Below are 19,848 nucleotides of genomic sequence, written 5' to 3'. Positions count from 1 at the left end.
AAGAAAAATCCATATCATAACAAAAATAAAAAATGTTTTTTGGTATGAACCGGTATACTGCCCAGCACTACTGTAAACTTGCATTTTTCTGAGGTCTTCACAAGTAAGGAAGTGGGTAACATCTCAGCAGTAAACAGGACTACTAAAGATGTTCTGAGTGGTTTAGAAATTGTAGAGAGAGAAGTACTGCTCAGATTAAATAGGCTGAAATCAAACAAATCACCGGGACCAGATAATATTTACCTTCGAGTTCTTAGAGAGGTTAGCGAGTACAGATATAAATCATTGACACATAATTTTAGGAAGTCACTGTGCACTGGGAAAATTCCAAAGGACTGGAAAATGGAAAATATTATCCTGTTATATAAAAAGGACGACAGGGAAGATCCAAGCAACTATAGGCCGTTAAAGTGCATCACAAGAACATTGATGGAAGGAATTATTAAGGATAAGATTGAGAAGCACATGACAAGTACAGGAATTTTTCTGAACAGTTAGCATGGCTTCAGAAGATGGATATCATGTTTTACTAAAATCCTGGAATTCTATGAGGAAGCAACAAAAAGGATACAATCAAAGAGGAGCATACGATAATATTTAACATGACTTTCAAAAAGCATTTGATAAAGTGTAGCGTGGTAGACAGTAAGACTTTAGGGACTTTCTAAACCAGACAATGTTTTTTTTAGAAGAATTAAGTGGATGGGAGTGTCGATCTTTATTGGGCTGAATGGCCTGTTCTTGTCTTGATTGTTCTAATGTTCTATCAACTAGTTTTACAGTGAAGTCCCCTAAATGATTAGATTTGATTGGATAAAACTAAACTTTATTAATCCCAAGGGGAAACTTAAATCTTATATAAATGATGGGAAAGAGACTGCTCAATTAAAATTTCAGCTAAGGAATGGATTTCACCCATTCACAATATACATTCTTTTTCAGTCTGTGCAAAGAATGGGGCAATTCAGAATAAACTTGTATATCACATACTAACTGAAATAAATTATCTACATTTCAACAGAGACAAGATTCTCACTGTAAGTGATGCCATCTAGTATCAGCCTCTCTAGGCCATATCTTTGGAAATTACCCTCACTCAGACCAATTTGGGGGAAAATACTTTCTTATTTCCCAGATAGTGCTGGGTTTATAATTCTTCACAATCCTTTAACAGCATAATTTGGAGTAACACAAGATAGACTAAGATTAAGCAATGAAAAAAATATTGCCAGTGAATTGGGAAACCTTTTTATTTTTGTTCTCCCCATCAGATGACTAAACAGCCATTTTTCTTACATACACCTCTATAAATAAAAACACAAAAAAGGCTATAACTCTAAAGTTAGGACTGGTTTATACTTCACACTCAGAACACGTACACACACGTGTTATGAGTGCTGCACGTTCCCAGTGTTCATTTGACGAGTCCTCTGAGCACGTCCTCAGAAGTACCAGCAAAAAGTCATGGTGGCACAGTGTGATCAAGTCAGAACGTGATGTCAGAGTCTCTGTTTACTATCTACATGTTACAGAAAGCAGCTTTGCAGATCTTACGGTATTGATGTGCGTGCTTCGATGGTTGAGGAATGGTTCGATGTGGTGAAGCAAAATGTCGATATACAAATGCATTCATGGTGCTTTTAAATTCAAGTGTTGCATATTCCCCAACATAATGACACGATACATTTTAAAAGTCTCACATACCATCTTCTGTGCCATTTTTTTTTTTTTTTTTTGCACCTTCACAACAGCATCAGAATTTACGCCAGCGTATTTGAGCCACAAAGAAAAAAATGAAGGACACAGTGAAAAGGTCTATTTTGTGATTAAAGTGGAAATTTCGGCTTTAATCTCGAAATGTCCACTTTAATTTCAAAGTTTATTTTGTCATTAAAGTAGAATGTCGCAAACGTCATCTTAAAACCGACCCAGCTGTTAATCGCTACGTGCTTCTGGGGCTTCCTCCTCAACTTACAGCAGTGGCAAGCAGCAATTGCTACACAGAACACATTAAATTTATGATATTCCAACTCTCTGCACATTTAGAATCCTTAGATTTATACTTGATATTCACTTTTATGATGAAATTCATTAAAGTATGTATGTTACTTTATGCATAAGTCGTTAACTTCATTTAAATAATGAATACTGTTAATTACACAAGTGGGAGCAGCACGGCGGCGGAGTGGTAGACGGCCGCCTCGCAGGGAGTCACGTCCCTGGTGTTCCCTCCCTCGAGTTTGCATGTTTTCCTGGTGGGTTTCCATAGTGTGCTCCGGTTTCCTTCCAAAGACATGAAGGTTTTGGGATTTGGTGACGCTAAAATGACGCCAATGTGTGTGTGCTTGTATTCACCTTGCGATAAGCTGATGCCCTGTCCAGGGATTGCTTCTGTCTCTCTCCCAATTCTTGCTAGAATGGGCACATTCCTGGAATGATGGATGTAATCATTAAACATCCTTTTCAGAGATATTGTGGCAAAGCTTCCTCAGAATTTAATAGATGTTTCAGGCAATTCACAACACAGCGAAGCCTAACGTTTTCTCACTGTGAAAATAATTCGCTTGCGTAGCAGTAGCGTCCACAGGAGCACAAATCGTGTCACATGAAGTATAAACTCGGCCTTAGGAGGCAAGCTGAAGTAAACTCTTTGTTTGGAGGGTGTGCCGCCAAAACTGTACAATGGAAGATGGGAGATTAGACAAGAGATATCTAAAAAAGATTTGTTTAAAGGGGACCAAACACTGAACAGAAAGGTTAGAACTTCAATACATACTAATGAAGAAAAAGCAAATTGCAATGTTTTCTGGATTTAGAAAACATAGTTATGGCATATGTACTTTGCAAAAGAAAATAGATAAGAAAGGCCATCAATCAAAGCTTGGGTCAAAACAAGACAATCCCCACACTTAGCAAAGTCTTCTGTACTTTACATAATAAACTGAATGTCACCAGCAGCAAGAGAGAGGACCACTAGCATTGTGCAGGCAGGGATGGCATGTGCCAGCGTTGCCAAACACAATGAATTAAGCCATGTCAGTATCTTCCAACTGCAGGCATAGTTTCAGAAAAACTGTAGGACTGATAACCATCCAAGCTCTAGCTTTCTTCAACTGACCACAGCAGAGCAGGAACAACATATAAGATTGATCCATCTGATAGACTGTTTCAGATCTTCCTGTGTAGACACAGTGATTGCATCAGTGACAGAACAATGAGGGACAGGCTGAATACTGCTGTACTTAGAGCAAGGCAACCTGTCAGAAGCCCACTGCATAAACCTCTTAGATGTCTGACCCTACAGTAGGACTAGGCCATACCACACACACCTGCTGTGATGACAACTACACTGAATGATGCAGGTGCTTCCTTGATTTTACTTCTCTCCTGACATTAGCCCCTTGCAACACCTTTGCGATGCTCTGGACCACAACACTCAGAGATGGCTTTGTGTATCTGAGGTTTCAAGCAGTGGTGGCTACAAGAATGCTATACTTCTTTTTTCTATCATTATATTTTGGAAATTTACTTACGGACATTTATTATGAATACAAATATATTTTTCTTAAATGTAACAATTACTTTTTTCACACAATCTTTAAAAATTGATCAAAGCCTGCAGACTTCTAATGAGATCACTTGCTTTGAGTGGTAAAAACCCAGTTTCCTATTATGGTTTTATTATGTACTGTAGTTCTATGGCTAACAGAAGTTTCAAAATTTCTTTATTGATCTTCATGTCCAAGCACAAATAGTGTATGGGTACTATATTCTACTTATCTCAGACACAAAAAAAACTGTAAAAAAAAAAAAATTGTAAATTAATTTTAAACAGCTATCCATTAACATTATTTCTGGTGAAAAGTAACACAAGTCCCATAAATACCAAAAAGTGCATTTCTTTTTATAGGGAATCTGGACAAAAACCAAGTATTTCAGAACTTTCCTTAACTGTCTTGTTAACATCTTCTCATCCTGCCAATTCAGTAACTTCTTAGAAACACTTTCTAAATGAAGTATAAAATACAAAATTACCATACACACTGCAAAAATTACAAAGCATACAGTGGCAAAAGGAATAAATACAAAATAATACACTACAAATTAAAATATGAAAGGAGACTAGACTGACCTTGCAAATATCCTGGCAACCAGTTATGTTTTGATAGTATTATAAGTTAAAATAAGACACATTCACACGGTAGAAACCTTTCAATGCTTTGTCACATAAGTGTGTACACTCTTTATAACAGGAGTGTTGTAACTGTCACATTAAAAAATCACATTCAAAAGTCTAGTATTAAATGGAGCAAAGATCCTATATCCTGTGTATGGGTTATAGAAATAAATGTTGTTGTTGAAAGGTGCAAAACAGGAGACAGATATAAATGTATAACGTATCAACATAAAAATTGTCACTAAGCAGAGCAGGATAAATGGCATAACCAGAATATTGTAAAAAATCTGATCATTCCAATAAAACTGACAACTGAACGATAAAACTACCATGAGTATAATGACAGATTTATACAGCTGTCAGAAATTAGGTTACACACTTCCTGCATAATGCAACTATTCTGCATGTTCTTCAATTGCCTAAAATGGTGATGATAGGTGATCATTTTCCAATCCCCCTTAAAAAAAAAAAGAAATCTTCCAAAATGTTGTTGGAAGTGTCTCAAGGTCTGCAGAGAACAAGGCGATATATATTTGGTCATAATCCAAAGAAATCTGTCCCAACTGTCTCACATGTTGGTGTCAGCATCATGCCATGGGGCTTCCCTTTAAAAGCATCAGCAGCTCTCTTACAATGAAGAGTTAACATGAATAGCTCCACAAACAAGATAACTTGGAACAAAACCTGCTGTAAAGCTGAAAGAAAAATGTCACCTTCCCTCACAATAATGATGTAAGAATTCAGCCAATTCAAAGAATAAATAATTTTTAAAAAAAGAGTATAGTGCAGGCAAAAGTTAAACTCAATTGTATGGAAAATCTGTGCATTCACCTAAAAGCGGCTGAAGAAAGCAATCTGAATGACTGCAAAAACGAGTTGCATAACAGTATAAATTCAGGTGAGCCAACACCATATATAGTCCTAACCAAAAGATATGCAAACTAAAGAACCCATAGCATTACAAGGTTTTTTTTTTGTTTTATTTTTAGGAAAAAAAGTGCAAAACGTTTTTTTAAATATTGTCGATTACAAGATATTACTAACAATGACAAAACAGATTTTGTCTTGAATAGCCTTTCCATAAAGAAAAACTGAAATTTCGATAAGCACATAGACTTTTGACATACACCATGGTCATTTTTAAAAGCAACATTAAAAATAATTAACAATGATTAAATTAATAACAAGTCTGAATTAGCATAATTTGGGGTGTTCATAAGATATGTAATGATTTATTTCATGATGTAGAAGTACACAAAAAACAAGAAAGTTGTATCAGAAGTTTGAAATATTAAAATGTGTGCAACAAACATTTAAAGTAAATATTCTTGGTTGTAACAGACATGTGTTATTTTTTATCTTCTGAAAGTGGCCCATAGTGGGCTAGATCCCTAGTGAAGAATTAAAAAAAAAAAAAAAAAAAAATTGCATCATAAAACAAGAATTACCATAGTTGTGTTCAGTGACCTCAAAATAGCATATATGCATATGGACTGTATGTTTATAACCAACTACCATTTTTGTTTAAGTTTTGTTTAAAGGAGTATCTTTGATCTCTGCATACCATTAAGGGGTGAACCCCTTAGGTCAGCTGATCATTTACACTGAAGACACCTAATAATTTACTCTTTATCATGAGGGAGGAATTCCATGCATAAAATGTGGTACATTGTGGCCTAAAATGCGAGTTTTTCTAGTCTAGAGGGTCAAAAACCTTGATGACTTGCATTACTAGAGAACAAGACAAGTCAAATGGTGTCATATTGTGGAGATTTTCTCATACCGATAAGTTGGGTGGGGTGGGTCGCCAAACAAAAAAAAAAAAAACTGATTACAAAGCCTTCATCTGTAATTCTTGCCAACAGGCAACTCTGTGAAGTGAGATGAAAGCAGAGAAAATTGACTGGCGTCTCCATCTGCTTTGTTATGTTCAGCTCAGCTATAGTCTCCTGTGACCCAGAACTGTATTACAAAAAAATGAACAGATAGTTAAATACTTAATGTTGGCTATTTTAGATACCAGTTTGGCAGGGAATTTCTTTTTTTGCTGTATATTATAAATAAATCGTCACACTACATACAAGTGACTTGTTACATTAATCTGTGAGGTATTTTACTTTAAATGACACAAAGTTGGTGTAATTGCCTTAATATCTAATGTGCATAAACTGCCTGTAAAAACAGCAAATAAATATTTACACAAAAACGCTGAATGACTCTAATGTTAACGTATATAAAAACTTAATTGTGCTTCATTTTCAGTCAAACGGACGTTCTAGCAGGATAAGGAAGAGGCGGGTTGATATGCACAACTTCGATTCGATCTCGACTTGTCAAGTAACAGTAGCACTTGCTACTACTATTGCAGGACCTGCAAAACTGCCCGACAGCAGTGAAGAGGAGGGAACTGGGATCAACCTACGTTATTTAGGTTTTCAAAATTAGTAATTAACCACAAAGGGTCATAACAGAAATATCAAAGCAAAAATTCAAATCTAAACAATGCGTCAAACCGGCAATCTCGATGGCAAATGTGCAATTAGAAAACAAAAACATGAAAAATAGCTGCTATTGCTACTTTCGGACCTACTCCCTCACGATTCAATTAATGCAAATAAGCCCCTTACTGTACCTATGCACGTGATAAAAATGTAAACCAAAAATCAATAGATGCACACAGAAAAAGAGGATGAAATTCAGTGGCCAACAAATCAAATTGTGATGTAGATCGAATGTCTAAAAAATATATGCGACTAAGACCGTTTCAGCAAGTGTACTTTCACACCGCTTCACTTCACTTCACCAAACGTCTGATTCGTTCAGATGACTAACAGTTGGAGGACTGAAAACTGTGCCGAATAAACATCTCATATAAACCAACACGAATCATATAAGCCCTAATCGCGAACTTCATAAAAACGCCAATGTTTTCTAGGGTTTGATCACATCATGTTCACCATGCTGTTAATTGGATTCTATCACATAAAACAACAACTCGTTTGTACTTTCCAATAAGAATCGAGATTCAGGGCAAAGTTAATCACTTTTAAAGTAACTAACATCGGTTTCATCGACTGGCTAAATCACGGCGGTCAGCAGTACCGGTTTTCGTATAATCAAATGTGTGAATTACGGCGAACGCAAGCACGCACAAGAGGCGGTGCAACCGTGAACTGAACAGATGGACATGTCTGCGTAACAATTTGGGATCCGACAAACGGCGGGGTACACATTGTGGCGCAGGGACCAAACATGACCTCAGAACACACTATTATAACATTTACATATGCTAAAGCACACAATCACTGCCACCCGCGCAGTTTGTCTCTTATGTAACAGTACATCATTGGACAACAGAGCACGGGAACGCACCGGACCTCCAGGTGATGCCCTGCAAAGCAAAAAATAATCTACTGCAGAATTTTTTTCAACTGCGTTTAGATCATCATAAAAGCATGACATATTAATGACCATTTCTCTCTTGGAAATACAATGAAAAAAAATCTAACAGTAGAGGTTCTTCTGAAAATCAGCTTTGAGCGAATATATTTGTACCCTCCCCCTCTTCCTATGTGTAAGAAGCGTAGTGGTTGAAACCAACTCTAAACACAAAAAATATAAAAAAGGTACCTTTTGCTCCTGTTTTAAGAACCAGTAAATCCGTAAAATCCGACTATACTTATTAAAAACAAATATTAAGAAATTCGCAATGCCTCCGCGCACAATAGACTCTGTTCCGTCCAGACCACTGCCACCATTTTAGCCCACTGCCTTGAAGCACCAAACGTGTTTCTGGGAAATGTAGTTCTTTAACGCCCAGTTACCTATTAGTGCTAACTGGTCATGGAGCTTCAAAGAACTACAATTCCTACACTACTGCGGAAAGGCAAAACGATAGCTTCCTTTCTGAGCCGGCTTTTCTCCGGAGCTCATGAGATTTGTAGTTTCCTTTTGAACAATATTTATGAGGCATGTCGGGAAATGAGTCCCTTCCGATTTTTTTTTCTCAAGACGTGATAGTATTTTTGGAAACCAATAATCATTCCCTGTTTTTGCACTCAAACCAGAAACCTTTACAACATTTAAAACGTATATAGATGAGATATTAGTACAATTTAACTATTGGTGAACGAAACCTATTTGTATAGTATACACTCGAACTGAGCTGTTTACAGTTAGACTGTGCTATGACATCAAATTGTTATTTTCTCTGGCCACCGCACAGTTAGGGTTTAATAGCACAAATACGGGTTACATTTACAATGACTTTGTTTGTAGAACTCATACAATACCTGATTCACCAGGCACATATATGTAAGAATCCTACTAAAGAAGCGCATAAAAAAATATATACTTCATTTTTCTAAAAAAAAAAAAAAAAAAAAAAAAAAAAAAAAACGGTTTCACATATACTGTTTTTCCTCGAGCTGAACAATTTTGAATAAATATTAATTCAGTGTAGTTTCTCTTTTATTAAATGTGAAGACTGATTTGCTTTAATGGTTAAGTTGGGAAGAAATTGATTTTCCTTTTATTTCTAGGGCTGGATAAACCATTAAGAAAAAGAAGTTCAGTATGTGCTTAGGATATCAAGGGAAGGGAGCACCCCATAAATTTTTCATTGCTGGATTAGCCATGGACCATATTGTAAAAAACTGCAAGATAAATATTATTTTCCACCTTACTGTAAGTTTTGTTTCATTTATAACATTTTGTTTTACAGTTTATTATTGTTTATATTTTAATTATATGGGGGCACCAAAATTGTTTACGTACTTTGGGCCTCTAAAGGTCTTAATCCGGCCCTGCGTATTATGTGCTCTATATGTTATCATACCGATAGCTTAACCATACTTAGTTTTTGTTGCATATAATCTGCAATGTCGCAATCATCGTGTCACCCATGGTACAAAATGGCAAGTTATTTATTTATTTATGCTAGCGTCATACACTATACAAATGATCGACACCACTGTGCACAGTGTCCAGTTAAAATACATTGTAACCAGTTCCTTCCAGATTGAGTACAATCTTTTATTTACCAAAAAAGCAAGCAGGGTGAAAATACAACCATGTGCATCTTCTATCTTTATACATAACCTTGATATAGGTAATCTAAACCAGGCAGGCTGCAGATCAGCTACAGGATATTTCAGGTTTGAGTTATTAAAAGGAAAAGGAGAAATTCGATTAAGGAACCGTTTAATTAATATAAGGTATTTACCAATGCCAGGGGGTGAAGGCAAAAGGTAATTAATAGATGGGTGTTCATTTCTCAAGATTCGCCATGTCCATCTTTAGTATAATGCCACTCTTCGGTGTTCACGGTTGTGCTTCGTTTACTTTGTCGGTTGCGGAAACAATGAGATGAGACGACATACTGTGCCAGCAATTATGGGTGTCATTTTTCTTTTAGGTTTATAATAGGTCCTGGATGTGATCAAAATGGTGGAAGTATGTTGAAAAATGAAGACGGAATAAAGGACTATAAACTACTTTACTATAAGAGATATATCACCGGTATAACCAGGGTAACGGTGTCACATCACCATCGAAGCAGTAACAACAGTGAAAATAAAAACGTGAGATTAACTGCAAAGCGAATTTTACTCCTACAATCTCCGAGATACTGCGGCTCGTCCTTTAGTGTCGATCATTAGCTGCCGTCCAATCGGGAAGCCTTCGGGGGCCGGCCTAGAGATAAAGAAATAGGCTTTACAGCAGTTTGCCGAGAATGCGAAGGTTTGGTGTTATTTTCGCCTTTCTGACAAACCGGTGACTTAACGGAGTAAAACACTTGGGAGTATACAAAGCAAAGACTGAGAAGAACAACGTACATTGTTCAGATCCGCTGAGGCTGGAACAGAGATGCTAACGTAAAACAACGGGTCACACGATGTACCTGACCAGGTAGGAAACATTTTGTAACTTGCTGTGTGATGAAGCCTAAGTTTGAGGTGCAAACACGAGTACCGTGAGATAACGTGTACCGCCGTGACAATGGCGCTGCTAGTAGTACGTGGGTTCAAACAAGGGACATCACCTGCTTGGAAGGACAATGGGCCATACGACGATGTCGTCTCACCTAAACGACAGTGCGGCCAGCTGTATGTCATAAAATCCATCTTTCATTATGAAGGCCCCAAACGTGGCATTTTTATTTTGTTTTATGTATTTATTTTTATTATTATTATTATTATTATTTTTGCTCTCTTGTTACATCACGTAATAAAAATGACTTCTACAGATGATATTTTCTCCCTCGGCATGAATCAAAAGACCCGTAACACCACAAAGCGCTATGGTAGTGGTACTGTTTAAAGTTTTTTTTCTTTTTCAATCTATCTTTATGTAATAAACTTAATCCAGTTATTCATTTGTTCTTCACCATTCTAATTCGCATGGTTACCTCTAACAATGAGGATTAAACATCCCATTGTTTATTTTTTTTATATATTTCCCCCATTCTTTATTTTATAAGACATGTCGCGGCGTACACCATCGCACAGAACTTTTAAAACGAACACAACATATACCAAGGTAGTTCAACGGTATTGACTTTTTAATCCATCAATGCTGATACCTTCTCTGGTGTTTGGTACCTTGTACAGTAAAGTGTGATGTTCTGCTGCACAGTTATAGTTAATGCGTGAATAGATAGTCAAGCCTTTTTGAAACCTTCACTCTATGAAACCTAATCATGAACCAAGCAAAATAAAAGTTTTTTTTTTTTTAAAAATCCACCGGTCAGTATGTCCTCAATTTGTCCAAATGTGTTCAAGGCATATATTGGTAGCTTTGTGAGGTCCTTCAACATTTATTCAACCTTGCTCTGAGCCTGCAGAGGGTGTCACAACTGGAACGCCTCCTGCATAGTCCCAGTGCCTAAACATGGGCACTATTATGGACTACATACAGATCAGAAGCTCTCACTTTACACCTCATGAGTCCTGGATCTGAAATAAGTGACTCCTGGTTACAGACTACTTGTATCCCCAGCGATTTGCTCTCCAGATACATATTTGAGTAGATGTTCCACAGAGCTTATGCATACGTACGTGTGGCCTGTGTTTGTTGATTTATATGGTGCTTTTAACTCTATCAAACCTTTCCAGTTAGAGAAAAACATGATGCAGGTTAACATCCTTATGTTGACCTGAATTATGGGCCATGTAGCTGACAGAGAAACAGTCAGTGAGGCTGAGACACCCCAGGAAACTGTCCTGCCTCCCTTCCTGTTCACTGTATAGACATCCATCCATCCATTCATTATCCAACCTGCTATATCCTAATACAGGGTCACGGGGGCGGGGGTCGAACTCAAAATAAAACTCCACTTGAAACAGAACATTAGCAATAAGGAGGAGTTGGTGCTGGACTTTGGTCTTGCCAAGGAGCTCATGGCATCACTGGGCTGAACTCGAGGACAATGCAATAAAAGGACCAGAACTGGCTTATTCTTTCAAAGGAAAATCGTCTCATTTAATGCAAGCATTTAAAAGCTGGGATATTCTGCCAATCTGCCATTTTGGCAGGCAGTGTGGTGTTCTGGTGAAGGTTTTGGACCTAGGACTTCAAAGTCTGAGGCTGTGTGCTCAAATCATGTGACTGACACTGTATGACCAAGAGCAAGTCACTTCGCCTGCCTGTGCTCCAATGAGAAAAACGAAACAAATGTTCTTAAATGTTGTACGTTGCCTTGGATAAAGGCATTAGTCAAAATAATAAGTAAGTTAGTAGAAAGTTACTGTAAAGTTATATATGGTAGTCTGCTGGGGGGCACAGCTTTGGCAATGACATACACATGAACCTACTTATTACAGGACTGTCCCTAGACTCACTGGGCACTTTGGTAGAAATGTGGCTAATTGCTAAATGCTATTCATCTATCTATTATGCATTGTCCTTGAGCATCTTTAGCCTCTGGCTCATTACACCATGATGCCCTAAGATACACTACTGGGGATGTTTTTGCCTGTTTCCAAAAAAAATTCTACAATTCCATCCATCCATCCATTTTCCAACCCGCTGAATCCGAACACAGGGTCACGGGGGTCTGCTGGAGCCAATCCCAGCCAACACAGGGCACAAGGCAGGGAACCAATCCTGGGCAGGGTGCCAACCCACCGCAGGACTCTACAATTCCTCTTTCCTTTTTATACAATAAAAAAATTGGGGCAATATTTCTTTCCATGTGTTTTAGGTATCGTGCGTGTGCATGTTCTTTTTTTAATGTTTTTTTTTAAATAATATTTGCTGTTTAGCAAAATACTTTTGTTATTTGCTGCTGCTGAAGAAACTGAATTTCATAATATTCATTCTGTCAGTCCATCAGTCAATCCTATGTTTCTGAGTGGGGCACGGATAAAATTGGATAGCAATGTTTTGCAGACATCTTGCTTAGCTGTGTTCTGTATAAAGTAAAGTGATGTCAAAAATGATAACTAAAAAAATCAGTAATTTCAAGCAGTAATGGCAATTATGCACACTCATCATGCCTTGTTTATATTTTTAAATCAGTTAGATTTATTAGTTAGATTAAAGAGGTATGAATTTCTATCAAAAATCTGAACATTTCTGTGTGACTGAAGGCACACAACTTTCAAGACCAAAGTATTTTATCCCTGCCAACATGAATCATCAGGCTGCTTTTTAGCACCTTAGCCTGTTAAAGTTTGGGTTTAAAAACTGTAACAATAGTTATTGTGGCTTTTTTATATTATTTATTAAAGAAGTTAGAAATATTGAGTAACATTAAACAAAAGACAAAACCTACAAAATTAAAAAAAAGGTTATATTTGTATCAAAAGAATAAAAGAAAAACTATTTGAATTAGTATATGTAAAATTGGAAATTTTAGCACATTGTTTTACAATTTACTAGGGGGCTTTGCCCCCTGCTCGCTTCGCTCACCATCCCCAGTGCCTGCGCTACCACACTAACCTGTTTGGGGTTCTGCCGCTTGCATATGGGGATGCGGATGTACAATTTATTAAGTATTTTACATTACAGTGAGTAATTAACCATATTAAAAAATAGTAAAACATAATAATTTGAAAGTAAATTATGTTTCATGTTGCATTGGAGTTATTCATTGTGTAACAACAACATATAATACGATTTTGTTCTGTTTGGCTTTGAAATTAACATGCAAAAACATTTTAAACTTTCACTATAAAACTTAAGTAAAAACAATTTTTTGAATTACATTTTGTCAATATCGCATTGAATTTTGATTCTTTGTTTGGACTTTAAACGTGACAACGTAACATATAACTGCCCGTGATTGAATTTCATTTCTTTGTCTCTATTAAATAAACAACTTTTTCAAATGTTTGGTTTTGAGATTTGTTAATTGTCTTTGCAAAAGATATTCTAACGGGAAACTGTAAACGTTTTAATTCGAATGGCATATCAAGATCTCCTTTGTTGTTTAATATTATCAGCGGAAGATGTACTACATTACCTTTCTTGGATACATCTTTCTTTCAACAGTAATTCAGGCTGTAGAAGACCGGATGGTGTTAATGGTTGTAGATATTCTTCAGGATATCGTAAGTTGATGTTTTCATCTTCCGCATGCATAATCACCACCAACTGTTTAAGCATAGTCTTTTGATACGCATTTGACCAATTTGCCCTAAAACCCATCAACATTTTTGGCGTTAATTCGTTTGACTTCATCGTTTCTCGGTGCTAGGATTGCCCGTGTACTCATTTTTACTGTTGATAACCCTTCGTGATGAAATTCTTCAATAAGATTTGGATGTAATAAGTCATCTTTAATTGGGAACTTCAAGTGAGAAAAATGTTAATTTATAAGAGCTGAGAGAGCAAGAACTGTGTCTGTCAAAAGCATTCACACAAATGAAAGGTGAGAGTACTGTGTGCGTGGTTGAATATGGTTGAGAGGTGGGCGTGACTTGAAAACATCTCATGGCCAAAGTCTCGACTCGCGCGACTTGAAAAAATCTTCCAAAACGTCTCGTCTCGTCTCATCACAGTATTTTTTTTATATAATAGACATATAGTTGTAATCAGTGCATTTTAACAGACTCCGACTCTAGTAACTCGATAATTGCTTCCAACTCCAACTCTGACCCCACGACCCACTACACAGTCCTGGTTACAGGAAAGTTCATTTGAATCCAACTGAGATGTTCACAATTTGATCATGTTCTTTGAAAATTGATTTTTTTTCTTCTTAAATATAAAGGCCATGTGAAACTCAAGAAACATAAATATAACATTCTGTGAAAAAATAATCACTTTCACATTTTGTGAATATTTGCATATTTTTTTATGTCTACTGTTAGAATGTGAATAAAAGTAACCTAATAATAAGAACCTTGTAACACAGAGCACAGAGTTATGACAAATATTCTTATTTTATTAAATAAATATTACACTTTGAGGTTCATGAATTGATTGCAGAACTTTTAGCTGCAATATATGTACCCAGATGTTTAGTCTCTTTATTGTGTTGGATCTTTGGCTTATTTCATTGTCCTTAAATTTTTGAGGATTGTAATATTTTTAAGTATTTTTAGGTATGGCATTTATATGAATTTTATACTGTATCTGAAGTTTTTGTCATGTTACTTGACTCTGCTTCAGTTTACAGATAGGATTCACTTACATTTTCTTGCAGCATTCTTTGGCATGAAGTGGAATTCGTGTGCCTCCAGGTCCTGAGGCAACAAACTTTCCCTAATCCGTGATGCTGTATCCACCGTTATGAAGGTTTGTTTTTATATGTGCTGTAATGTTTGCTTTTTTAGCAGGCATAATGGAACCCATGTAATCCATTTTTAAATTATTTTTGAGAGATCTTGAGGATTACCAAGGTACATTTTCTTAACCTTGAGTGTGTTTCTTAGTGAATGATGGTTGCCACTTTGTTACCGTCTCAAAAATCTCATTAAACATTTTTTCCTGATAGTGGATTCATAAACGCTGGTTTTCACCACAACCATGGTACTACTTTGTGATTTCTTGCTAGATTTGTACTTTGCTGATGGAATAATGTTGGCCCTTAACCACCCCTGTAAATATGTACTGTTGCACCAAATTTTCTTACATTATAGAATTATGCCTGTTTGTGGAATATTGCATATTAGGAGATTTTATTGATAAAATATTCAAAATAATTCTCTTAATTGTATATATCAGCAGCATTTGAATCAATGAAATTTCAGAAATTCAAACTGGTGACTATCTTTCCACACAGACATAACATGTTTATCTTCATGCAGTTTAGAAACACATGGATCATTAACGTATATGAAATGTACGTTAAACAAGTAACAAGTTGTTACTTAAACATGTTAAAAGAGAAAAAACAATACATTTGAAGATTTATTTGTACATATTTATACAATACTAGCAAAATACCCGCGCTTAGCAGCGGAGAAGTAGTGTGTTAAAGAGGTTATGAAAAAGTAAAGGAAACATTTTAAAAATAACGTAACATGATTGTCAATGTAATTGTGTTGTCATTGTTATGAGTGTTGCTGTCATATATATATATACATATACACATATATTTTATATATATATATATATATATATATATATATATATATATATATATATATATATATATATATATATATACACATATATGTGTATGGGGGGGTGGGTGGAGGTGACTAAGTCAGTATGATCAAGGGGGGGGGGGGGTGTTGTATAGTTTAATTATTGTGTACATGTCCTTCTTAAGTTGGCATATGCTGGATTTATGTCCAAGTGTCTGTTGATGGCATTTTCATCTGATAGCCAAGACTCGGCCAACTCTCTGGCACTTTTAGTACTGGCCTTAAATTTTACTTTTACGTTGTCCCAGTTGAATGTGTGTCCTGTCGATTTAGTATGTGCATATATCAAAGATAGTGCGTCCTTTCTTCTGACGGCGTTGCGATGTTCCTGTACACGTGTTGAAATTCTTTTTGACGTTTGTCCTATGTATACCGCTGAGCAAGAATTGCATGGAATACTATAAACTGCGTTTCGTGTTTTGGCTGTCGATTTCTTGTTTTTAGCATTAAACAGGACCATGCGCAGATTGTTCGTGGGTTTATGTGCTATTCTGATGCCCCACTTGGTCAGGGTGCGTGCCGTGCCTTCTGACACATTATGGTGATACGGGAGTGAATGCCAGGTGGGGTGGGGGTTCTGATTTAAGTCGATTGTATGCTGATTCCTTTGGCGTCTGCTGTGTAGACTCCGATTAATGAATGTTTTTGAGTATCCGTTCGAGGTGAAAAGTTGGAAGAGATAGCGTCTCTCATTAATTTTTGTTTCCTTGGTATTACAATGCGTGTGGACTCGTTTAAATAGGGTTTTCACGCAGCTCCGTTTATGACATACTGGGTGGTTGCTGGCGAAGTGTAGAATCTTGTCTGCGTAGCATTGTTTGCGGTAAACACTTGTGGTCAAGGTGGTGTCACTATTTCTTTTGATGTAAATGTCCAGGAAGTTGATGTGTCGATTGATTTCTTTTTCCATTGTGAACTGGATTGCAGGGAATACTGTGTTAATAGGATTGTAGAACTCATTCAGCTGGTTCTTTCTTAATATGACGAATGTGTTGTCTACATAGCGTATCCAAATTTTGGGTGTAATCTGGGATAAAGCTATGTTTTCAAATTGTTGCATTACCAATTCAGCTAGGAGTCCAGATAACGGTGATCCCATTGGCATGCCTTCTTTCTGTGTGTAATACTTGCTGTTGAAATGAAAGTGAGTTTTTTGGCAAAGTGATATTAGGTGCATTATGTCTTTGATGGACAGTTTGGTTCTTGTCTCTATGGTGGGGTCACTATCCAGTTTCATTAATAGTGTTTCTGTGGCCAGTTGGATCGGGATCATGGTGTATAGCGATACAACATCAAACGAGACCATGATCTCGTCCTCGGCGATGGATAAGTCTTTCAAGCGCTGTAATGCCGACTCCGCGCTGTTGACGGAATAATCTGAGTCGTCAGTTAAATGTTTAAGTAGTTGGAAAAGTCTTTTTGACAAGTTGTATGATGGGCCGCCTATTAGGCTAACCACTGGTCTGTATTTTAGTGGTGTTTTTTCCAAAAGACGGCTCTCCACCACAGAACACAATATTCTCTCCAGAGGATTAAAATTCAATTACAAGGACGCATCTTAGTAACTGAAAAAATACCAACAGAACAGGCACAAGAAATAAGATGCAACGTCGCCAGCCAGCTACACACAAGACAACCAACCACACGTATTCTGGCAAGTGAACAGAAAGCTCTAAGATCTTTACGGAATGATAACAGCATTATTATCACACCAGCTGACAAAGGAGGCGCAACGGTTATCCTAGACAGAGAACAATACTCCACAGCTATGGAAGAAATGCTTTCGGACACTAATACTTATCAACAGCTAAATAACGACCCAACAAAAACTACACAGAATAAAATAAACTATACTCTGACCAAACTCCGAAATGGTAACCGCCTGGATGTACAGAACTTTCACAAAATGAAATCGAATGATGCTAACTGCCCGGAATTTTATGGACTCCCAAAAATACACAAAACACCACTAAAATACAGACCAGTGGTTAGCCTAATAGGCGGACCATCATACAACTTGTCAAAAAGACTTTTCCAACAACTTAAACATTTAACTGACGACTCAGATTATTCCGTCAACAGCGCGGAGTCGGCATTACAGCGCTTGAAAGACTTATCCATCGCCGAGGACGAGATCATGGTCTCGTTTGATGTTGTATCGCTATACACCATGATCCCGATCCAACTGGCCACAGAAACACTATTAATGAAACTGGATAGTGACCCCACCATAGAGACAAGAACCAAACTGTCCATCAAAGACATAATGCACCTAATATCACTTTGCCAAAAAACTCACTTTCATTTCAACAGCAAGTATTACACACAGAAAGAAGGCATGCCAATGGGATCACCGTTATCTGGACTCCTAGCTGAATTGGTAATGCAACGATTTGAAAACATAGCTTTATCCCAGATTACACCCAAAATTTGGATACGCTATGTAGACGACACATTCGTCATATTAAGAAAGAACCAGCTGAATGAGTTCTACAATCCTATTAACACAGTATTCCCTGCAATCCAGTTCACAATGGAAAAAGAAATCAATCGACACATCAACTTCCTGGACATTTACATCAAAAGAAATAGTGACGCCACCTTGACCACAAGTGTTTACCGCAAACAATGCTACGCAGACAAGATTCTACACTTCGCCAGCAACCACCCGGTATGTCATAAACGGAGCTGCGTGAAAACCCTATTTAAACAAGTCCACACGCATTGTAATGCCAAGGAAACAAAAATTAATGAGAGACGCTATCTCTTCCAACTTTTCACCTCGAACGGATACTCAAAAACATTCATTAATCGGAGTCTACACAGCAGATGCCAAAGGAATCCGCATACAATCGACTTAAATCAGAACCCCCACCCCACCTGGCATTCACTCCCGTATCACCATAATGTGTCAGGAGGCACGGCACACACCCTGACCATCAGAATAGCACATAAACCCACGAACAATCTGCGCATGGTCCTGTTTAATGCTAAAAACAAGAAATCGACAGCCGAAACACGAAACACAGTTTATAGTATTCCATGCAATTCTTGCTCAGCGGTATACATAGGACAAACGTCAAAAAGAATTTCAACACATGTACAGGAACATCGCAACGCCGTCAGAAGAAAGGACGCACTATCTTTGATATATGCACATCCGAAATCGACAGGACACACATTCAACTGGGACAACGTAAAAGTAAAATTTAAGGCCAGTACTAAAAGTGCCAGAGAGTTGTCCGAGTCTTGGCTATCAGATGAAAATGCCATCAACAGACACTTGGACATAAATCCAGCATATGCCAACTTAAGAAGGACATGTACACAATAATTAAACTATACAACACCCCCCCCCCCCCTTGATCATACTGACTTAGTCACCTCCACCAACCCCCCCCCCAACTGAATGTGTTGCTATATATTGCCTTTGATTCTTGTAAGTCTAAGCATTATCCTCTGATGAAGACCCCTGATAGGGGTTGAAAGCTCAGGAAGAAAACTATTTTATGATACGTGATTCGTTTTTTCTCCCTTCGTGGATCTCCAACTGCAAATATATATACAGTGGTGTGAAAAACTATTTGCCCCCTTCCTGATTTCTTATTCTTTTGCATGTTTGTCACACAAAATGTTTCTGATCATCAAACACATTTAACCATTAGTCAAATATAACACAAGTAAACACAAAATGCAGTTTTTAAATGATGGTTTTTATTATTTAGGGAGAAAAAAAATCCAAACCTACGTGGCCCTGTGTGAAAAAGTAATTGCCCCCTTGTTAAAAAATAACCTAACTGTGGTGTATCACACCTGAGTTCAATTTCCGTAGCCACCCCCAGGCCTGATTACTGCCACACCTGTTTCAATCAAGAAATCACTTAAATAGTAGCTGCCTGACACAGAGAAGTAGACCAAAAGCACCTCAAAAGCTAGACATCATGCCAAGATCTAAAGAAATTCAGGAACAAATGAGAACAGAAGTAATTGAGATCTATCAGTCTGGTAAAGGTTATAAAGCCATTTCTAAAGCTTTGGGACTCCAGCGAACCACAGTGAGAGCCATTATCCACA

At 37.2% G+C, this 19,848-nt stretch overlaps 2 protein-coding genes across 2 annotated transcripts in view; one reads left to right on the top strand and one right to left on the bottom strand.

The window, feature by feature from the left end:
• The window catches only part of scaf1 (SR-related CTD-associated factor 1), a 41,306-nt gene extending 33,351 nt beyond the window's left edge, over window positions 1–7,955 (bottom strand). Inside the window, exon 1 of the mRNA XM_028813608.2 lies at window positions 7,808–7,955. The gene's annotated coding sequence lies outside the window, so the exon portion shown is untranslated. The remainder of the gene's footprint in view (window positions 1–7,807) is intronic.
• A 1,534-nt stretch (window positions 7,956–9,489) lies between these two features.
• Window positions 9,490–19,848, top strand: part of kcnj11l (potassium inwardly rectifying channel subfamily J member 11, like) — a 63,257-nt gene continuing 52,898 nt past the window's right edge. Inside the window, exon 1 of the mRNA XM_028813606.2 lies at window positions 9,490–10,087. The gene's annotated coding sequence lies outside the window, so the exon portion shown is untranslated. The remainder of the gene's footprint in view (window positions 10,088–19,848) is intronic.

This window comes from Erpetoichthys calabaricus, chromosome 11, assembly GCF_900747795.2.
Source record: "Erpetoichthys calabaricus chromosome 11, fErpCal1.3, whole genome shotgun sequence".
Lineage (NCBI taxonomy): Eukaryota > Metazoa > Chordata > Cladistia > Polypteriformes > Polypteridae > Erpetoichthys > Erpetoichthys calabaricus.
Note: the sequence above shows the minus strand (reverse complement) of the source record. Positions and strands in the feature narration are given on the sequence as shown.